Genomic DNA, 23,386 nt, shown 5'->3' on the forward strand with positions numbered 1-23,386 from the left:
TCGCCTTCTGTTCTTGTAATTCTTCTGTGCTAGCAAATCGGGTGGGAGGAGGAAAAGGGGAAAAGGCAGCAAATCCAGCCCACTGACAGAGGCAGGATGATTACACTGCAAAGCAAAAAGCCAGAGAGTTTGGAGCGAAACCCATCCGCCGCCATCTGAAATGCTCAAGACCAAATTCTGCCTCCCAGCCCTAACTGTTGGGTATGTCAGACACTGGGCGAAGTTTTTGTCTTTATAAAGGGAGGGAGAAAGGCGTAGCACCAAGCGCCTTCTGACGCTCGGGATCGGGGCAACGGATGGCTGAAAAGAGACTGAGAGCTGCGGAAAGAGGGATGAGACCTGCCCTCGGGAAACACTTGGGCAGGGCAGCGCTAATGAAAAAGCCTGGGCAACCTCGTGTACACGCGAGCAATTTGTTACGAGACGGGGGCAAAGCAGGACGGTGACCTGCACCCGCACTGGCAGAGCTGTGGCTTTGGGTCTGGATGGCACCGCTGGAGCGGGACAGACGCCGAGCTGGGAGATGGGAGCGTGCTGGTTAAATCCCACTGGTTAAATCCCGCTGAATACAGCCACTCCCAAATATCCTTGCATTGTTAGTGAATACAGTTTCCCTTTGCAAAGGGAGGAAAAAATTGAACACGACCATGTATATAGGCAAACAGCTTAAAATAGCACTTTGCAGGACTCAGCTTATCTCCTGCTTACAGATTGGATTATTGCCGTCAAGAACAAGCGTGTGAGAGCAGGAGTTAGAGGGTCCCCTTCCACTGGGCACTACGCAAAGAGCGAGAGCTGGTCCTCACCTTGACAGCTTGCGCACGAACAGACAAAGCAAGTCTTGAAGAAAAAAAGAGACACGGGAGTTAAGAGACATGCCCAAGGACGTGACACAATTAGAAACCCAGACACCACTGTGTCCTGTTTCCAGACCTTTGAATAATGCCTCCCCGGAGGGCCTCATTCCTAAGTTCAGGCACTCCGCAGGGCTTTCCTGGCAAGGACAGAACAATCCTGATGCTGAAGAGTGGATCGTGTTTGCAGCTCTTGAGGACTGGCTATAATGTATATCTCAATTTGATATGCATGATTTAGCTAAGGATATTTATTACTGGGGTGGCTGTCTGATCCTAGTATGGAGCTCGTACATTTATAGGGCACCAGACGGTGCAGAGGACCAGGAGGACAAGGACTCTCCAGCCTGCTCTTCAGAGGGGCATTTTCATCCATTCCCACTATATCTTCCATGGATGCCTTCTCCACCGGCATCCCCAGAGCTGCCAAGGAGGAATTGCTGCTCACAAGAAATTATGAGGAAGTCAGCGCAGCTCTGTATAAATTATTAATTTTAATCACATGAAGAAATAATAGACTCCACCATGCAGTAGCCTTAGCCCATCAGGCAGTGAGTGTCCCTGCAGAGGCAATGACTAGATTAACTCTTGTTGGAGGTTTCAGCAGTGTTTGCCGCTTTCTGGAGGCCACGCTGCATTTAGCGCAGAGAAGGAATTTCCACCCATTGTTGGATATTTGTAACCTTCTACCAAAAAAAATCCTAGCAGATGAAGTTTCCTGGGCTTGGGCTTTCCTTAAGAGTGAATTATTTCCAGCATTTCTGGAGAAAGCAGATTTGGAAGTGTTCCAGGGGAGTCTGGAAAAAATCCCCCCTCTGACTAGTGCCAGGTGTGTCCCTGAGCGTGGAGTCAGAAAGAGCCCGAATTGGAGGAGCAGTGATTTAGTGCTTAGAGGTTAGCACATGGAGAAAGGCCTTCCAGACCAGCCCAATGGTTTGCACAAACACGTTGCTTCTGAATCATATCTGGTTTCTGGGCTGACCATGATTCACTAAAGCCTGTAACAAAACGAATGATACCAGCAAACAAAAGCAATGAGTGAAGCCCAATAATATGCTGCCAGCGTGAATGTTTAGACACACTGTCATCAAGATAAAATTCATGAACGCAGCATTCAAAAATATCGTGTTAATGAAGGCAGACACTACTAGGTGGTGAGATACTGCTCGGTTGGGTCATTTCAACCAGATACCTAAACCCACCTCAATCCTATAAAAAGCTTTCGCAGTCCACATCCCCAGAGTAAGCTTGTATGTTAGTTCTCCTGACTTTCCAGTTTTCTTTTACATAGACAGAAAGTTGGTAATAGATATGTACTGTTTGAATGGAACCTGGGAGGTCAGTGCAAGGAAAGAGGCAGCTCTCTCAGTTTTACGCGTGGAGCAGCGGAAGCTGGGAGGGGAACGTAGGTGGGCTCAGTGCGTCCCGGACGCCGCAGCCAAAGCAGAAGTAAAACCCAGATAGCTCTTGCAAGCCATGCCTGCCCAGCCATCCTGCCTTAAAAAACTTCACATTCCCACTTTTCCTAACCCGAGGCCTCCTGCGCACGTAGCAAAGCAGCAGACAAGGAGCCAGAACCATTTTCTCTTTCTCTCATTTTGCAAAGCTCCTTTAATTGCCAGGGTCGCCGAGTTTCCTTTTACAGAAACATTTCCATTCATCCTTTAGCTTCTCCACATATCTTTTCTTTTTGTTTCTTTGTGGTTTCACAGGGATGTATATGGGATTATGAATAAGGCATTGTGAGCTGAACTGAATGTGTTATTTAATGAACTGCATGAAATATTAAACCATGTCTGATATGAAGCATGGTGAATTCTGTAAGAAATAATATACTACACTTGGGGAGGACTGAAGATAATCAAATGTAATGAATGAATTTAGAACAGGACACACAGAGCTTAGAGAAGTTAAGTTTTTGTTCATCATGAACCCAAGTTATATGTGACACTTGTTTAGGGCAGGTTTTTCTACCGCATGTTTTCTCCTGTTGTGAATGACATTATTGTATTTTTTAATTTAACATAAATTCATTTTTCAGAAGGCTGCTTCCACCCAAATGGCATTGGCAGATCCCATTAATCATGGTGCTTTCAATCATTCAGAGTTATTTAGAGTCTCCTTTGTGTGTGTCTGGCTCTTTCTCCATTTCTGATTAATTTTAAACTAAACTATCTAAATAAATAAAACTGCAAGGATCCAGAAAGCATCCCTGTGAAGATCTTATTTAAGCAAGACACATCTTGACAGTCTAGGAGATGATCCAGTGCAGACTGTGAAATTTCTGCTCCCAGGGGGAGGAAAGAGGCCTTTCGGTCGAGGAGCTGAGGTCTCCACCTCGGTGGAGGTCTTTGGTGGACCTCGGCCCTCTCCATTCTGGGCCATCTTGGGGTCCTTTCCCTCGGACCTGGCATGACCTATTTGGTCCTGTGCCAAGCTACACCTGCAAGACCTGGGCTGTCCTCTGCCCTGTGGCCCTCAGGAGCTGCCTGTGATCCTGCACAGGGCCAGTGGTGCTGCCAGCCTGCCAGAGGGTGGCTCGTGCTGGCCGTGATCTCCTGTGGCCTGCAACCGTGGCGTATGGAGAGGGGTCGGCTGTTGGGCTTTGCCATGGATTTGTGTGCCATGGTTGGATGTCAAACTGAACCAACCTGCTCTCTTCAGAAACGCGGGAGAATACCACTGCTCTGTCACTCCAGACCTCTCTTTCCCAGGTGATTATTGCTATCGCAATGCCACCACTTTCCATCCGTCAGAAGCCAGTCAGGCCACCAGCAAAGCCAATCCGCCAGGTGTTTCTCTGGCGAAACCCCAGTGATTCTAACTGGACAGTTGCGTGTACAAAGACGCCGCTGTTCTTAAAGCTGGGTGATGTTAACAAGATGCTGAATTTTAAAGCCCGCATTTTTAGCACATCTATGGGTCTGCGCACCAAGCAGGCAGCTGGGCCCTGTGTGCGGGCCCATGGTTGGGGGATGCAGGCCAGCAGATCCGGGCTGATGCGTGGTTTTGGCCATCGCGTCCCTGCTGTTTCTTTTGGTGTGCCAATGAACTTTGCTGTGTTCTGCATTTGGAAGCAGAGCTACGCTCCTACCTGATGTCATCTAGCAGAAACCTACCTGGAGTCGAAGAGAATTGCAAGTGTTTGGATTATGCAGGAGTTTGACTACCAGTGCACGACCAGGAGGTGCTGCAGTAAGCAAGATGAATATATCATTGACATACTAGAGAATGTCTGTCTTTGACAGAAATCCCAGGATGCTTGATGAAGTGTGCCAGTGGTGCATATCCGTATGTTAACCTGAGTCCTACATCAGATTAGTCAGTGATATATTTTTATCGCTAATGTTCACATCCATATTAGGGACTTAGAAATAGCATATATATGAGCTACAGACATCAAGGCCTTCCTTACAAGTTAAATTGCACCCACAATACACTTCCTTATGTGAGGTTAGGCTGGAGATTGCAAGGTACCCTGAATTTCAGCGTGATACATCAGAGAGCCAAAAAGCCAGGTTAGTCTCAGGAAATAGTAGAAGCAATACTACGTACTTGCTAAATTTGGGATGTTAGCGCTAAAACAAAAGTATGGCTTCTTTCAAAATCTCAGCTCCACCCATGTAGGAAAGATACGGAAGTGTCTATTTGTCTGTTAAAAGTGGGGGAGAGCACAAAGAGGCCTTTAAAGGGGTCCTCGGGGCCAATCTCCCACGACAGGCAGCTGCTCTGCCGTCTCCCTCAAGAAGCAATATACCCTCTTTGTTAAGCTGTCTTTGGCTCGCGCTAATCAACTAATTGATTCAGCTTGGCTATCCGGAGTTCTGAGTAATTTCAATATTGAACCTCGGCTGTAATTAATGCAGTCAATACAGTCAACACAAACTATGGGCAAGCATGCAAGAGTCCCAGAGCAGGTTCAGGTAGCTCAACCTCCCTGAGCAAATTCCCACCGTCCCTGGGGCGCCTGTACTAGCTGTTCAATAACCGCAGCCCACAACAGTCGGTGCACGTAACAAGGAACACAATACACAAGTCCACTGCAATGCAAATACCCATGGTAAAATTTGGCTAGCACGCTAGATGACTCCTATCTACTGACAAAATTTCCATGGGATCTTCACAGATTGCACAGGATCCAGCAGCCAGCTTCATCTGAAACAGCCACACAGCTCAGGTCAAGTGACAACCGTGTGTTTCATTTGGAGCAGGAATTTCAAGAGAGTTTGGAGACAAAATAATTATAAATACCAGAGCTTAACAGCTCTGAAATCATGCCAAAGCAGGCAAAAGGCAAATGCTTGCATGGCAATTCCACCCCGCCGTACCCAAAATCCCAGATGGGCCGTTTTGTAGAGGCAAGGAAGGGATCCTGCCCCACTGGCGGGTGCTGCCATCGGCTTGAGTGCAGTTGGCCAGTCACCCTGGAGCCCCTCGCACTGGGTGCTCAGGGGCACCGCGGCCGCCTCGGCCCCTGCGTGGAGCAGTAGCACCCTGGTGGTGGGTGCTGCCCCATGGGCCCATCAACAAGGAAGATGCCACGGCCGGAGGGTGAGGGCCACCTGCCACCCAGCCAGTCAGCCAGGCATCAAGGAAGGCAGAGAAAAGAGCCAACTGGGTGTATTTCACCTCTTGAGTATAACTCCGGAGCCACGGGACACCTTTTCTGCCCTCCTTCCCTGGAAAACCAGAGCCTTGTGAAGTCTGGGGTGATGGGGCTCTGGAATGACAAAGTCGTGTCTTGTTCCTGAATGATCTGAGGAGGAAGGCAGGGAGGGGGAAGGGCTTTTTTTTGCTGAGAGACATAAAGGCTGCTAATAAATAATAGAAGGCAGTGTTATTACTTTTTTATCTTATGAAGTCAGACGAGCTTATGAAGCCGCGAGTGGAGTCGAATGCTAATAGGTGAGACTTCACAAAATGAAGCTACCGTGCCTGACCCGCACCCGAGTCAAGGCAAGCCGAAGGGAGAGAGGCCTGCCTCCCTCAGCATTTGTCTTTCGCGGACATAAAGCCCGTCTCTTCACAAATTACTGCTGCTCCCGCCCTGGAGGATGCCTCGCTCCCGCGGCAGCGGGGAAGCATGCCACCCGGCAGAGCAGCCTCCATGTTGCATTCTCAGCTATTGCTCCTCCGATAAATCTCGGGCTCAGGAGGAGCTGGCTGCTCTGGCAGGCTCAGCTCCAAGCCCAGCCTGCAGTGTGGCCCCGATACTGCCAGGCACTGCAAAATAAACACGAAACGTGGGCATGGCCACGGTTCTGCTGAGCCTCTTAATCCCATGCTGTAACTCAGTACTCTGCACTCCGCAAGGAATAATTTGCACCAGAGTCTGGTGGCTTTCTTGTTTCCTGCACCATCCCCTAACACTGTGTTGCCTGATTTTGGGCAGTTCCCCTTCGACATAGAAAGAGCTGCACTTTCTGCCTGTAGCAATGCTGGGGTGCCAGCTCCGCTGAGATTCCCAAAATCTCAGGCAAGTGCAATCCACACCAGTAGTTAATGCTTCTTTAGAGTCTTTGAAAACATTATTCATCTTGGATGCAGCCAAAGTGGAGCATGCTGGGAGCCTACAGGAGTCAAAAACTATCTCCAGGCCTTCCAAGCCAAAACCCAGTGCGCCAGGGTTGGCTTTGGATCACAGGAGCAAGCAGCACCAGCGAGGAACAAACAGACCGATGGGGAGAAACCACAGCCAAGGAGCAGCAAGGACAGGTAGTCACATTCAACAGGAAGGTGCAGACAAAAGTGGGAAGTGGAAAGGACATAAAAGTTCTAGCAGTTTAGGATGGGAATGTTTCAAAGTCTGATTTCCAGAGGCTAAAAGCCTCCTGATTAATTTGGCATTCGAGCGTGAGTGCAGAGCTTTCAGTCACAGCCGTGCAGTGCCTGGCACAGTAATGGCAGGGGTACAGGGGTGTTTCACGGAGAATCTGGATAGCACAACAGAGAGCAAAGTGCAGCAAATGTGTTTTGACTTCAGCGCTGTTTTTATTTTTCAGGTGTCCTTAGAATAGAAGCGAAGCTCTTAGACTCCTGTGCAAGGTGCAGTCCTCAGGCTTGCATGCCTTTCATTGCAAGGGCTGATTTCAGATAATTCCCAGAAATCTGTTTTTGAAAAACTGCTATTTAAATGTCCTATTTACAGATGGCAGAAGGTACTATATTAGGAGCTTGTGGAGAGCCAAGCACTCTGTTTACCCATGCGAGGGGTGCGCTGGATCATTAGCAGTGACACTTCCCTGCTCTGCCTTGCCCTGGTGCTAGCTGAGGGACGGTCCTTCCACGGCACAGTCCTTGCTGTACAAGCTCGGAGATGCCGCGGGAACTATTTGCACTGTAGCAGCTCCCTGTCAACCCAAGCAGGAGCTGTTTTGGGCTGCGTAAGGTGAAGGCACCACTTGCCGCACTCAGGAGGGTTTCCTCGTGCTGCTGGGTGAGGCTTACGGGGCATGGCTGGTCTCCGGCAGGCTTGCTGAAAGGAGACCTGGGCTATAACATCACTACAAAGCCTAGCGGGGGGCTGGTACCCCCGTCAAAGCGCTAACAAGGGCCTGGCAGTACCATCTGAAGCAGATTTATCTTCACAAGACTCCTCTCCCGTTCCTGCTCTTGCCCCTGTGTGCCTGGAGGATGCTCCAGGGCTCGTGGCACTGAAATGCCCTAGAGCTCTTTCCCCGGAGACTTAGAATAATGTCAGCTGCAGGAGGACTTGTCTGTCTTCCCAGAGAAATTATAGAGAGAATATTGGAGCACTGTCATCCTCTAAAGGATTTTGCTTCCTTCCTTTTAAAAGCACAGTACAAACAATCTAGCAGCACTGTTTTTCTAATTATTAGATTTTTCTGGAGATCAATAAGCAAATAAGATGATTTTTTTAATCCTAATGCTTCTATAGCTCTTCTTCCTTTTCTCTAGTACAGGCCCCAAGACAGTGCCAGGTATTGCAAAACCCACTCTGAGACTTTTTTACAGCATCATCGTGAATAGCTGATGTCCAGATGCCGGTCAGGATGTTTACTGGTAGGCAGTTTGGGATAAAGTCCTGAGTAAGAGATGAGGTTAACCATGAACTGAAGATAAAGCCCAAGGTGATTAGGTACTAACTTCGACAGAAATTTGGGATGTCGGCTTCCTTACAAACTCGCAGTCATGCTGCCTCTTCACACACATCTCTTGCTCTGAAGAGCTGCTTGAAATGCCTCTTAATTTGAGCCCTGCTAACACAAGAGCTAAGTGAAGAGCCATTTTATATTTGAAGGAGTGCGGTCGGGAAGAGGTGTGCCCTTCTCTGTGTGCATATCTGGGTAGCTAATTAATGCAGCCAGCATGCTCTGCTGCCACGGAGGAAGGAGACACAGCGGTGTGGGAGAGCTGGTTAGCTCGAGAGCTCGGGCTCTGCACCTCCAACACATCCTGGGCAGCTCTCAACGCGTTACCGTACTCAGTCAGTAAGAGGTTATAAAGGGCAGTTCTCACTCCTCCAGCAGGATTGTTTTTCTAATTATCAGACCTTATTGGACATCAATAAACAGATAAGATCATTCTTGATCTTAATATAAAGAATAGTGGTCTTCCAGAAATTCACAATATACAGACATGAGGGCTGGCAAGTAGGTTTGTTTTGTAAGTCTGAATTATCTCTTCGCTAAAATAGTAGAAGAAAACAGTGAAATAAAAGTAAATAGGAAAAGAGGGAAGTCAGGAGAGCACAGGCCCCTAGATAGTGCTCAGCATTGCAAAACCTGCACTAAGGCACTAACACAGCTCTTAGAGCCTTGCGAGGGGATGCTCCTGTTCATCCCAGCTACCCAGGGAATGTCAGCTCCTTGGATTAGGAGTGTGGCTCACAAAGTGCCCTTGCACAAAAGGCTCAACCGATTTAAACAAAACCGGAGTGAATAAATTTGTGGGAACGGGAAAATGAGGAGATGGAGTTACACATTGGCATTACATAAAAGTAGCTGACTCTTGCAATTAATTCAGACTGGACTGGTCCTGGGATTTTGGGAAGAATAACTGGTGGGCAGAAGGGAAAGCAAAGAGCAAGCAGTCACCTACCAGGCTGGAAGGTGGCATGTAGACACGGTCCATATTTGGCTGAACTTACTGAACAGTCTTTTTCAGGACCTCCAAGCACATCGGGGTGAATCTCCCAGATACGCTAGGTTGGAGGACTGGAGAAATAAAGGAAGGGGTGCAGGTGGAACAGAAACACTGGGGAAGTGTGCTTGAACCTCTCTCCTTGTCTTCTCCTGGGTTTATACTCAGCCTTTTCTCAGTTGAACTTCACAGATGTGTGGAACAAGGACTGCCGAGCAAGATGTCAGGATTTGGCGAGCAGGTACATAGGAACTGGAGGCTGGAAGGGACCTCCTGGTCACCAAGTCCATCCGCTCTTTTTGCAGACATCATCTGTTTTTAGGATTCTGCTCCTCCTGGCAGTCCAGAAAGCAGTTTATTTAGTGGCCCGGAATATGCTCCTGGCACCCTGTGAAACACAGCCCGAGCTCGCTGCACACACGTGAGCAGGGTGGTGACCAGCAATTTCAGATGCTATAATCTGGACGAGGCAGAAGGGTGCTGTGATCACCTGCAAGAGGCCAATACACTTCACAGCTTGGAGCCAAGTGCAGTGACAAAATCCACCTTGGGCAAAATACCAGTGAGGCCTCCTCAGTCTCCACTCGCTAACATTCATACTGACAGTGCCATTCATTACTTCTGGGGTTTAGGGAAGACGCACAAAGGCAAGGCAGCATCCTTCAGCCAATGATAGCCTCCACTTGGATTTCAGGCACACAGGATCTTTTCCATCTCTGATACCACCTCCCAAAGGGGTTGTGATGAGACTGCTTGGGCTTTTCCCGCTGGCAACTGTCTGTTATTCTAAAGGCACTTGATCCCTGTGCACAAGACAGTTTCTACTGATGCCAAATCTAATGCAGCTAATTCCATTAGTTTCTGTTCAGCCTGCCTTAAGTGTCCTGTTTAATCCTGATCTTCAATTCTTCAAGTGCTCTAACCTTTAGATGGCTTTTGCTTCATATAATACACACATGAATAAAATCTGCACATTTCTGTGAGCTTGAGATACAAAGAGGCACAAGATAATTCTGATGACCAAGACAGCCAAGCTCTGTGCAGGACCAGGCTGCTAGTTACATTTGGGGCAAATCTAAAGCTTATGAGACAGACTCCCACGGACTCGGACAGCCTTAGGATGAGACCCTCGTGCTTCAGCCCAGCTCTAAATAAGGGACAGTGCTACGGTGGTCTAACAAGTTCCCCTGGCAGCAATCTTCTCCTGCAGTCTTTATATTTGATAATCTGAGATCTGTGGAAGTCCTTATTTCATAATCCATATATCTTGTGACCCTCTGGAAGCTTGACAACTATTTCATGCTCTGATGGCTCCTTGCTAACCTTCGCCTGTGCAAGAAGAGCGTGTCCTGACTGGCACAGGAGTAGCTCGTATTTCCATCACACTGAGACAGTGATTAAATATCTTGAGCCAAGTACAACGCAACTTCAGCTGGGTTTGTTCTTCAGGGACTGATAGGGGGGGGAAAAAGGGCAGAGAAAGCCGAGCAGCTGGTGCTGGAAGACCCCTGCCACTTGGAGACTACAAGGAGATGGTTTTTAGTGGTGGGTTTGGCCTCTCTGGCAAATCTTCCCAGCATGAGCCTGTTTAAAGACTGAGGCTGTCTCTCCTCCAGTGGGGGAACGTGTGGGTTCCCCATCCTCCCATGGGTGAACGGCACCCTCACGGCAACTGCTCTGGGGGACACAGTCACCGTAACGTGGCTTCGAGTCGGAAACGAGGAAGCGAGTGTGTGCCTATCAACGGCAGCGTGGGAGCCGCTGTCTCACCCCTGCCTCGGCTGGTGGCCCGATCGCAGCAAAGGCCTGGCTGAACCTTCTCCAACAGCACCAGCTACGCCACCGAAAACAGAGACCGGTCCCAGCTCTGGCAAATGTGGCAGTGCCCGTGGACCTGGGGCCAGGGGCCAGCCCTCCTTGTGCTGTGCCCTCGCACGCTGGCCTCTCACGGCAGGAACCCACGAGCTTAAAAGCCAGACGGGCTTGAAACTCTTCTCGAGCCACGCAGCAGCCTGAGCCCCCAAGCACTGACATGTGCCAGAGGCTCCTGGCCCAAGGCCGGCGTCCAAAGGCAGGTGGGAAAACTGAGGCACCGCTGGACCTGGTCGCTTCTCCTTGGCCTCCTCTTCGCGTGGCTGTGAAATGGGAAGCTTCCCGGAGGTCGAACCCTGTTCTTGGCAGCATGCCCCCAGGCTGGGCAGACCCCCATTCGAGCGCGCGGCGCGATGCTGGTGGCAGCTGGGGTGCGGAGTGCCCGCGGGCCACGGCAGCGCGTCCTGAGCTGCCTGGCCGCCCTGCTGCCTCCTCCGCTCTGCGCTGCCTGCGCGCCCCCATCCCCTTGGGCGCCGCACACCGAGACCGCAAAGGCGCCCACGCAGCATAATTTAGGAGCAAGGACCTGGGTTTTTGTTCTGTAACTATAAAGTGGCTGGGACAGGGCTTCTGGCCACAAATAAAAGCACTAATAGAAAAATGGCCCAAAGGGACGCCGGCTCGCGGGGCCAGGCTGGAAGTGAGAGCAGTAAATTGGGGGATGAAATGGCTGTTGTGTCTGCCAGTTGGCAAATATTTCAACATTTAAAGTTGCAGCAAAGAGGAAACATTTCTTTTCACAGTTTCAAGCTGGTGTTGCTCAACCTTGCATATATAAAGAGACAGCGTGTTTTCAATCCTCATGGGCTTTTCAGTCATTCAGTCGAATGTTTTTAATGTGCTCCCTTCCCCTCTCTCCTTGCTCCCGATGCTAATGCACATGCTTCCCCTGCTCGGGAGTCCGTCACGCTGCCACAGAGGTGTCTGCCCGGGCCTCCGACTGACACCCAATGCAAGGGAAATTACGTATTTAAAGCAAAATTATGGATCTGGGTCCCCTTTCACTCCTGACATCCTAATGTTAACCTGGATATTTCTCTTTCCGTGACAGCTAGCATCCCAGGGTCTCTGTATCGGATGCCTAGTACGATCGGAGAGACAGCTTTTCACAAAGTGAGGAACATCATAGCCGAAAAATCAGGCCCCATTAACACCGCACACCGTGGACGGCAGGACCTCAAAACACAGGGCATTTCCGAAGCATTTTGCAGGATCAGGTGGCTGATGTCTCACTCCACGACGGCCGGCTCTTGCTGTTTCTGCTCTGGGCCTCGCGTGCTCCAGCGGCTCCTCGGTGCCGCAGGTGGCGGGTGAGCACGGAAGTCCCAGCGCTCGCTCGGACACAGCCTGCCACACGTTGCCTGGGCAGAGCAGTGTGAAAACACGACCCGTGCGGTCAACAGCACGGGGCCAGAAGATAAATAAACCCCTCAGACACAAATTCGATTTAAATATTGTCACAATTTTGAAGCCAGTCCCTTGAACGCTGGGGACTGACTCACAATTTCTGAACCCGGGACCTCTCAGCGCTGCTCTTTATAAACATTAATAATCCTCCCAACTCTTCCCAGACAGACATATTATCCTTTTTGTAGCTGCTGCAGATTAAGGACCAGCGAGGGTAAGTGATTTTCCCAGGGTCGTAGCAAGCAGCGTTGGCCCGGCTGCCGTGAAAGGTCGGGCTTTGCTGCGGGCCTCCGAACTCCACCTTTCTGTGGCACGGCACTGCTTTATCCACATATTCCTCTTTCTGCAAGATGTACCTCGGCTCAGGTGCCAGGCGGTGTAAGTGGAGGAGGCAAACAAATGGCACTTGATGGAAGAGGACAGCAGGAAAAACGTATATGCCCAGCAGTGGCATACGGTGGCCATAGCCCAAACTTGGACTTTCCGGCCCTGGAAGTAAAATAACCCAAGGAGCAGGGGTCGTGTTACTCGTCAAGGCCAGAAGCCAGAGAAATAAAAGGAGGCGAATGCGAGTGATGTTCCCATCCAAGAATTAAAGGAGACAACTGGCCAGCAGCCACGCCATAATACAGAGGCTCTTGTTGTTACCTGTTTTTTTATTTTCCATGTCAAACACTTGGCTAGCTGTGGCAGGCCTGATTAGCTCAGAAATACCGGCAGTAAGTGTCTGTGAATACGCAACCGCTTGCTGGCCTTGAGCCCTTGCTTCTGGGCCGTGAGACTCTGATGAGGACGTTGATGCTTTTAGGCAGGCGTTCGTTATTAAAACAAATCGGTCAAGGCAGCGCACTCCCGCCTAGCTTGCGCTCTCCTTACTGGCGAGCAATGACTGATTCCAAGCCGCAGCAAAGAGTGAAGCTGGGCCAGCGAGGGCATGGACGGGGCCTTGGAGCTTGGTGGAGCCCGTCGCGGCCGAGCCCCGGCCCCGGCCGTGCCTCTGGAGCCCCGTCTGCAGACTGCGCTCTGCCGCTCACTTTCAGGAGGCTGAAAGAAGTGAATCTACCGGGGAAATGGTCACGGACCAAATTAGTCTTTGGTGCAGCTCAGGTGGCAGCAGAGGCTAGATGTGACACAGTAGTGCTGCCCTTGCTTATCTGGCGCGTGCGGGGGACTGCGGAGGGGGAAACTGCGGGAGCCGCGCAGGAGGGCAGAGCGGGAGGGAGCGAGCTCTTCTTGGCACCCTCAACTCCTCTTTGAGACTTGGTTTTCGTCTGGCTGTGGAGTGATTTGAGTTATTACAGCCCGTGGCTGGGCGGCTGCTCAGATCCGGGTCCTGAAGGCATGCTCAAGAGCAGTATTTCCAACCATCTTGCAAGTAATCTCAAATTGCCAGATGACAAAGCATACTATATATCTCAGGACAGTTGTCAGAGGGTGGGAAGTGCTCCACTGCCTCATTTCAGCTCCGGTGTGACATTCCCTATCCTTGACATATCCCACCCCTCCAGTCAATTACAAGCAGTGACAGGACTCTCCACTTCCCTTCCCCTCAAATGTCCTCACAATGACCCAGGATTGCTTTGTAGACTAATCCCTGCCTTCCTCCCCTTTTGTCCCGCCTGCCAACCCTGCTCTTAAATTCTGTTGGCTTTGATATTTCACTTAATTTCCTAACTCTTCGGATAGAAAGATGACTAAGTTTAGTCTTAGGCATCCCCTTAGGGCTACCATGCTCTTTCTTTGGTGTCTAAGAACAGCAGGAAGCTCTTCAAGCAAAGATCTTGGATGTTATTCTGGTGCAGGAGACAGATGAGATCCCCTGTAGCACTTACTGTCCTTTCTTTCCCTCTCCATCTCCTTCATTCAGACCTTCTCCAGCTTCCTTCCCCAGAGGCCAAAGTTTGTCCAAGGACTTTGGTGTTGACCATTGGCCTTGGAGGAGCCATTTCCCCAAGAAGCTGATGTATCACACTGGCTTCATACATATGTCTAGTAGAACTATGAAATATTGTAAGAGATTAAGATTTATCAGTCCGGACAGATTGGCCTCTTTCACTGTGACTATAAAAGCTATGAATGATGCAATCCATCAATGGGCAGACAGAATCTGCTTTGACTGAGGACCAGGCAATTTTGCATCACTGAGGCCAAGTGCCAATTCCTTAAGTAATCCCAGGTTTCATTAAGGAGGCAGCCGGAGGAGGGCATTGCTTTGGATTTTTTTTTTAAAGTGAGCTGCAGGACACATACAAATTAATGTGGAATTGATGGTGGGTGACTCATTAAAATTAATTATGGTCATTATTAGGAATATTCAGGAAGAAAACCACAGGAAAAATGGTCCATGGAAGGATATTTTCTACAGTAATATTTTAAAGTGAAGCAAAATTTTGCAGCTATTTTATTAATTTAAATAATAAGATATGGCTTTCTATTCCATAGCTTTGGAGGGTTTATCGTGAAGGGGGGCTGGCAGATGAGGCATTTCAGAGGAAATTGAATAGCCTCATAAATAAATGAGTTTTCTTTTTTTTCAGGGCATAACTGTATTCATTCTTACACTGCCAATGCAGCATAGCATTACAGTGGAAAGGACTCGTGATAAGTCTCCAGGCCACTACTGCATCCTAAAGGAAAACTTTTTCTTCAGGGTGACATCTCCTTGACATGAAACCACCCTGCTTGTGCTTGCAGGAGATCATCGAGAAACAACGTCTCATTTTATCCCTTCGGTCTCGGTGACTTCTCAGGCTCCCTGGGGCAAGCGCATACAATAGGATTGTGGCGATACCAGCAAATTGGCTAAAAGGCTGGGCAAGCTCCCAGATATCCCGGCGGCAGGAATATCTGCAGAGATGCAAAGCGCCGAGCTGAAGCCTCCTTTGCAAGGGGATGGCCGAGTCGCTCGTGTGACGGCGTGGGCACTGCCCAGCCAGCCCATGCTCTGCCTGGGCTGTGCGCTCGGCACGCGACGTCCGCCCTGAGCAACGAGGCCGGTGTCTCTCAGATGTACGTCAAGAGCCAAGGACCTGACTAAGCTGTCCTCACCTTGCTTAGTTTTCACAGCTTTATGCCTTGTGTTTTCCTTTCGGCTCCTCCTGGATGTTGTGGCGGGACTCACGGGCTTCTCATGCAATAATCACCTCCCGGGGCCCGGTGTCCTGCGCCCTTCTGGTGACAGGGTGGCCGCCACGTGCAGCAAGACTCGCACTTATTTTGGAAGGAGTGGCACAACACGTCTGCTAATGCTTGGGGATAAAACCTGGGCCTGACAGTGTCACCCCGGCTCAGCACAGCCGCAATAGCTGCAGGCTTGGGGAGTCTTTGAGGATTCACTTTGCTGGCTGTGACCCCGACCAGACAAACCTTTCCTGTTCCTCCTCCCAGCCTCGTGCCATCTCGCCTCTTCCCAGCTCCCCTGCCCACCGCCGGCTCCCTCCGACTTTCCTCCCAGGGCTTGCACTGGCCTGCTTGGGTTGCTTTTCTCTGCCTCTCCGAGCTGCTCTTCCAGCCCCTCCTGCCACCTCCCAAGACCTGCTCCTGCTCGACAAGGCAGTGGTTTCCGAGGGATTTGCACCTAACGCAGCGCGCAGCCCGCATTTCCCATCCTGCGCAAGAGCAAGCCCTGAGCTACCTCCCTGGCGGGCAGTGGGGTCGCCCAGCTCCTCGGCAAGAGCCAAATGCTGGTGCTGCTGCTCCTGGGATGAGGAAGGGCACAGAAAGAGCCGAGCTCCCCTCTCCCGCCACCAAGCTTGCTGCTAGGAGTCCCACTGCTCCTTGGACTTACAAGTCATTGCACAGCCTGGCCTTCTGATCTAATGGCTGTGCTAACTGAGAGAGGGAGCACTGATGGCTTTGATTTGTTGGTCAAGTTATCCACCGACACTCAGGTCTGCGTAATGCCACCACCTGTAACAACTTCAGCATGAGAATGAATCCAGCCCATTCGCTCTATTTTAACTTTGAAACGATGCACCAGCATCTGACCTCCCTACACGTGGCACAGACCCAGGCCAGCCGCAACGGTGTCGCCCGGCGTTCACACCCACGCACAGGAGAGCAGAACCTGGGGCAACGCTGTCGGTACAGGCGGGTAAAATCGGTGCAAGCAGAATCAGATACAAGATCACTGGGTGAAACTCAGCCTTCGGGCAGGCGGAGGCAAACCTCCTACACCCTCATGGCATCTTTGGGTAGTTAGTGATCAACAGGCCAGGTACTACGCAGAGGTCTGGATTTGCCACTTCACTTGGTTATTTTGTGCTACACTGAGATACAAAGACTAACTCATTGCTTAGTCTTGGAAATGATTTGAAAGCACTAGTGCTGAAATGAATCTGAGAAGTGGCTCAGACTCCAAAGCAATCTTCTTTTAATTAGCTAGTGTCTTGGCCAAACCACACAAAGACGATGGGGCTCCTTCCAAAAATTCAGCAGGTTTTGCACCCTAACCTTACATGCCATTAAGAAGCCATGTAATGGCTGAGGACATTTTCTTCATGCAACACTGGGAGGTTTACGTACATAACAGGGATAAATGCCATGCTGCTATAGTTCAGTTTTGTGAGCTGTACCTCATTGATGAGCTAGAAGACCTGCTCCTGAGCATGGTGTGATTCACTGTAAGACTTCTTTGAATTTCCTCCCAGGGTAGAGAGTTCTCTGGGGGAAAAAAAAAAAAGCAAAGCAGAAGCATAAAAATGAAATAAATTTAGAAAACTAGAATGGGGGAAAAGAGAGCCGTGCAAAGCCTTGTGTCCCAGTAGTCATACCCTTCTGTGACACCAACTCCCGCGTTTGAGTGTGCACCTCTCTGCCTGCCCCATGGGAGCCGTGCTCTGCCAGAAAGGAGACCCCAGCAGGACAGACTGCAGGGGAAGGGCATGGCTTCTGGCTACAGCTGATTGCAAAATGCTCTAAAATTTATACCAAGAAATTGTTCTGAAAAATTTCCTTGGGGACACGGATCTTCTCAGCAGCAGGCTGAATGTGGTAGCATTGCGGCTGCGAACTGAGAGCCTTTGACTAAGTGATGCTGCCACGGCACCTCATGGGAGTTTGCTAGGGTGCACCATGCTTCAGATTTCAAACCACATTGCCCACGAAGGGCCAAGGGCTCTGGGGTGCCACATGCGAGTTGTAGGGCATGCAAAGGAAACCCCTGGCCGCTGTCTCGCCAGCCCACCTGGGAGGCCAAGACGTCCCCCTGAGCTTTCTGCTGAGCGCTGAGCCGTGCAAACGTGGCTGGTGGGTTTCTGGACCTGACATCCTCCACACTGCTGCACCGAGCTAGGGCAGGTCTCTGCTCCATCGCCCCCTTGCTTCCCCTGCAGAGCAGGGACATCCCCGTGCCCCACTGCTGGCTCCAGCTCCCAGGCGAGAATAGAGACACCAGGGTGGCAAAGTGCGGCTTCTGGGAAGCACTGCACAGGGGATCTATCCTGAAAGATTAAGGACTGTTAGGTTTATTTTGACTTTTACTGGTGGATTTTCAGCTGAAAGAGCCTATTTTTCTACTCTGCACAAAGCAGGTGTGTTTCACCGCTCAGCAGCCCAATTTTCACCTGACAAAGGAATTCATTAGAAAACTTTCAACCCATCTCAGCCATGGCAGCTGGTTTAAATTGTTCAGAGCCTGTCCAGAAAATGTTCCTACAAAACATCCATCTTGCAGCTCCCTTTACATTCCCTTGGTAACTGATTCAAACTAGTAATGACCTATGAGCTGCCTGCCTGCTTAGTATAGCTCAGGCAGTCCCTGTACTTGTCACAGCGGAAATATGTTCTCACAAATGGATTCGAAACACTTAGAGGCCCAATGATAAATTTATTTCCAAGCAATATTTCTGCAGCTAGGTTGTTTCTCTCAGCCTTATTCTTGCTTGTTATAATTGTAAGAGAATCTGCAAATCTGCAAAAATCGCTCACCGGTTATTATTCGCTGCATGCAAAGAGGGTACGAGTGGAAAATGACAACTTTGCGGGTTCCCTGCCATGCGGACGTGCCCCTGTGCCCAGGATTGGCGGTGGCCTTGGGCAGCACAGGAGGTGGCACCCGCGCGCGGTGCAGGTTGCTGCCCGGCAGAGCTCAGCGTTCGAGGAGCGGCAAGCGTGGCACCGAAGGGACAGGGCCTGCCGGCATGCAGCATCGGCTACGGTGCTTGGGAAACAGCAGTGGGAGCGCCAAGGCCGGGTCCAAGGCACGGGACGCTGCTTCCCTCCTCCTTCCCACCCTGAACGGCCCAACGCACTGGCCGTACTCAAACAATTGTCCCCAAAGGATTGTGCATTAGCTCATTAGATGCAGAAAAAGGGCTAATTTTAGATTTGGTGGCAATTAAAAAGCATTGTATTATCCTTCCTGTGCAAAAACACGCTGTCAAAATCTTTGGGTAAAACAGCAGTTAAATGAGGTGCTGACAGAGTGTTACAATAAGGAAAGACAATGGCATCATTATATTGGAATTTATCTTCCCGAGACAGGATTGTCCTCATTATTTAGGAGTGGTGTACCCAAAAGCCACTAACAAGGCTGCCTCCCAAGATGGAAATAAATCCCCAACCTTTAGAAGAGCTTTGAATGTAAATATGGCTCTGCAGCATTCAAAGCATCCTTTGATTTTCAGCTCCTCTTTACTGCCCATGTTGCTAGTACCAGTGTGGGCCTCCCCCGGGCAGGGACTCGGCACCTCCAGCCCTCAGGACCTCTGCAGGAGGTAAACCAGCTCTGGAAGTGCTTACAGATTCAGAGACCTCAGAACTGCCACTGCAGCCCTTGCTGTGTTTTGAGGAAACTCAGAGCTAGGGGATGTGCAAGCTCCCAGCAGCAGCAGCATCTTGCTCCTCTCCCGGCTGCTCCTCTCCCTCCCAGCGACTGCCTTTCACACACCAGCTTGAGGTTCCTCCAGGGAGGGCTGCCAAGCCTAGCGGCTGCTTTCGGTGGACACACCGGCTGCCTGAACGGGGATTTACTGCCTGGCTTGCCTGGTCCCTGCAGGGTCCAGCCATGCTGTCACGGAAATGCCCTGGTTCTGCCTCTCCTCCCTGCGCACGCTCACCCGTGCTCCCTCCTGAAGGTGCCTGCTCTGCTCTCCTTCACCCCCCAAGGACAGGGCCAGCTCCAGGGCAGCAGCAGGAGCTGCGGGGGATGCTAACGGTGGGCATAGGTTGGAGGCTTTGAGCCTGGTTTTCCATTCCTTGGTCTCTCAGTCATTCAGTAATTAGCACGAGCAGGGATGCAACACCAGGGACATCCCCCTCGACAGCTTATATATCTGCTTTATTTTAAGGGAAGAGACAAGGAAGAACAGCCTTGCAAGATGCAAACCCGGATGTGGGATCCCATCCTATCTGAATGGGAACTGGCCCTCCAAACTGCTGGGGCAGCTGTGAGACCCTCAGCTGCTTGCAGTGAGGAAGGACCGGCCTCTGCTCAGACACAGTGGCAGCAACAGGGATTGACGGCCCACAGGGGACAGGTTCGGCTCCATAAAGTGACATAGATGCTCTCGATTTGGGGCAGCAAGATATCAAAGGCTTTTTGCAGACTGTTTTCTAAAACACAGCAATGAAGAAAATTGGAAGAATCAGATTTTCCCATCCTGGTACTGCTCTGCAGCTAAAAAGTGCTGGTGCGCCACTAATTATGATCAAGGAGAGGAGACATGCAAGCCCTGTTCTCTGACGACCAAAGCCACGTTAGCAATGCACGGGTGGGCAGTGGGATAGAAGTTTGCAGCAGCAGAGCAGGCCTGGCCGTTTCTGTGAGCAGGCAGGTGAAAGGTGCTTAACTAGGATGGTTAATGAGCTCAGGAAAATGCTGATGCCGAAAGCCAGGCCAAGAGCTTTCCCCTGCATTGGCTCCCAAGGACACCAGCCAAAACCAGGGCACGCTCAGCAGCACACAGCCCTTCAGCCAAAAGCAACCTCCTCACAGATTGAGCTGTCCCCCTGCTCTTTGGGACGATGACACACTAGACAGGCGGGCTAAAACCAGTTCCCAGATTTGGTTTTGCAAAGAAGAAAATCTTCCCATCCCAAGTCTCCAAACGCAAATCCCCTCCCTTCCCCTAGCCAGGTTTTGCCAGGCAGAGGAAGGGGTGCTCAGTCCACCAAAACCTCACTGAAGTGCCCCTGAAGAATATGGACTTTGCCCAGCTGTCTCATAACTAAATCTAGGCATGATCTAATGACTTTTCAGTGAATTACTCATGAAATTTATCACCAAAAACGTTTGTTCTTTTCCTAACTCGAGTTACACCAGCAATTTTTCTCCCTCATGAGGGAGAACAGCTGTTTTCCACTTTGGAAAGGACTATTTTCCTCTGCCGAAATTCATCACCACTGCCAGCACCTAGACACATGGGAACATCCATGCAGACACGGCTCCTGGTGTATTACTCACCTAACAAATGAACCCAGCTTAGATCAGACCTACATGATACAGTGGTTAAAACGACGGTGCTGATAAGCCCTGCCACCAATAAATGGAGTTGATTGATAGTACCAATAAAACTACATGTCTAAAGTCAGAGACACCTAAGTTACTTAGGGAAGAAGTTTTGAGCCAAGGGCAAGCATTCCCTGCAGCCCCACTCCTCTCCAGCACCCTCCCGGGCCGGTGACAGTTCTGGTCGCCCGTAGACATCCCGGAGTCCAGCTCTGAGCTTTGCTTGCATTTGCCTGGATAACCAATACCCTCCAAAAGCCCAAATCAGTTCCACCTGCTCCCCCGGTAAAGGCACGGAGCAGAGGAGTGACGTCCAGCCCCAAGCCCACCTGCGTGCACCCGAAAGGGGCAGCAAATAAAGGAGTGAGCTGAGGGCTGGGGCGAGTGAGGAACAGCAGCTCCAATCTTTAGCACTTCATAGCATAATTAAATTGCATTGACTGGAGAATCGCCTTCCCATTCATCATGCGGAAAAATCTATGTTTCAAAAATTAGTAGGGCACTTTCTTTTTTAATATTATAAAATAATATGGTAAGTATGATAGTCAATCCGTATTTGGGAAGTGCCATGTTGTTTTAACTGCTATACTTTCCCCTTTAGCCTGCTACAAAAAAAAAAGTCCAAATAAAAGCCTTAGATGTTGATATAGATTTGGAAAGGCAAACCAGTTTTGGTCTCAGCAGCAAGGTAGAAAAGGGAATGCTAAGTGAAAATTATAGCAGCAGTGCGTGTGGTTAGCTCCAGAATTAAGGTTGCAGAACACTGTCCACTATAATCTTTCATTTTCCTAAGATCTTATCCATCCTAAACAGTCATCAGAAAGGCTGAAATTCTCCTGCTGGAATAATTCATTGCTAATTTCTGATTGTACAGCATTGGCCCACATCAGAGCAATGTGGCACTGGTCTGATCCATGACAGCGGTTCCTGGGTTCCTTTTGTGATAGCAAAATAAAACGTTGGTTTTCTAAAACACATCACACTTCTTCTCTTTGTGGCTAAAATCTCAAAGTTGAGACATTAAATTCTTCAGTTAGGACTAATGAATTGAATTAGAGGGACAAGTGGCAGGAATAATAAAAATCTGCACCCAAAGCACAGGCAAAGCGTAGGCGTGTTTCTGCTACTCACAAATGCCCACTATGCACCTTCGCCACCATAAACTGCCACCTTGCAGCCCTTGGTCCCAAGGTTTCAACCAGATCCCCAATGACAGCCCCCACGTTCCTGGACTGGGGGCCTGTAAAATGCCCACGAAGGTAGGCCCTGCTGCAGGACCAGGCACCTGGAGCAGTGTGGGCTCCACTGGCAGCCTCCAGTGATGCCCAGCTTCCCATACCGCGTGTTGATGCTCCACTGCCAGTACGTATTGTTGGAATATTTGTGTCCGTATAACTTTGCTGCATCCTCTTTGGGTGGAAATGCCCTGTGATAGGTTTTCCCACTGGATTGACTTAAGTTTCAGCAAAAGCTTAAGTGTGGGGGTCAAGGGGAAACCAGGCTGCTGGTTAAAATGTTAAAATGGCCTATGATATAAATCAAATTCATCTTAGTAGAAAGGATGTGGTGTCTTCTTTTCAACCTGCTGATGGAGAAGTAACTTCCTCAATGGCACCAAAGGCACCAAATCCTAATACCAAGGCACCGACAGGGAGTGGAAATGCTGCGGGAAGATGTGCTGGTGTCAAGGGGAGGTCTTTCTGCCTCTCCTGGAGAAAGCCCACTGGCTTTTGGTCTGCATGCAGAGAGGGCGACATGTGCAGGAGGGCTGACGAGGGCCTTGGGCAGCGGGAGCTCGGTACTGGCTACCAGCCGGAGCTCCAGCAGGTCGGAGGGTCTAGCTGGTGCCAGGGCTTCAGCGGGTCGGGATGAGCCCTGGCTCTGGAGCCGGCCGATGTGCTGCTTCTCCTGCTGATGGATACTAACCATTCTGAGAATTTCCGAGCTCTTATTGCTGAACAAAGCAACAAACTCCTGTTCGGAGAAGAAGGTAATATCATTTCCCCCAGTTTTATCACTGCGGTAACGAAAGGGTCACACAAGGCCATACCAGGAAGAGCTGGGAATAGCATTTATAAATATAGCACTTTTCATCCACATAGATGAGCTGCCCTACAGAGCTGCTGTTATAGATGAGCTGGAGGAGGAGGGGGCCCATAAGTGTCTTTTTTTAAGAGTTAGAGAAATCATGAAATATTTCTCAATGCAGGTAAAAGAGAACCTGTAAGACGGGAACCTCCAGACAGTCACCCTGCCCTGCCATTAGGAAGACAAAATCAGAGCAAATGCAGACACCATTTCCCTGCACAGGAAAAGTCAGCAAATCTATTTCATCTAGCCAAGGTCTGGGTAATTTTTAATAAGAAAAGATACATTTACTGAGGGCTTCAAAATGACTGCTGTGAAGGATCCACAGAAGGCGTGCAGGGCAAGACGAAGGAGATGAATTAGAGGCTGATATTTATGAGATTGTTTTCATTGATTAAGACTTCGCTAAGAGCACTGCTGCCCATAAAATCCAATGCTGATGAAGGAGATTCTTTTGCGATATCTGGACTGGGGCATTTTTCTGGGGTTTGTGAGTCCAGAAAAGAGCACATTGGATGATAAAAATCTCCTAAACAGTTTCACAGCTTCTTTTTTCTGTGGCAAATAACCACCATGGGCCTCCTACCGATGCTGACACACAGGTTTTAGAGGG

This window comes from Apteryx mantelli, chromosome 14 (assembly GCF_036417845.1).
Source record: "Apteryx mantelli isolate bAptMan1 chromosome 14, bAptMan1.hap1, whole genome shotgun sequence".
Classification (NCBI taxonomy): domain Eukaryota; kingdom Metazoa; phylum Chordata; class Aves; order Apterygiformes; family Apterygidae; genus Apteryx; species Apteryx mantelli.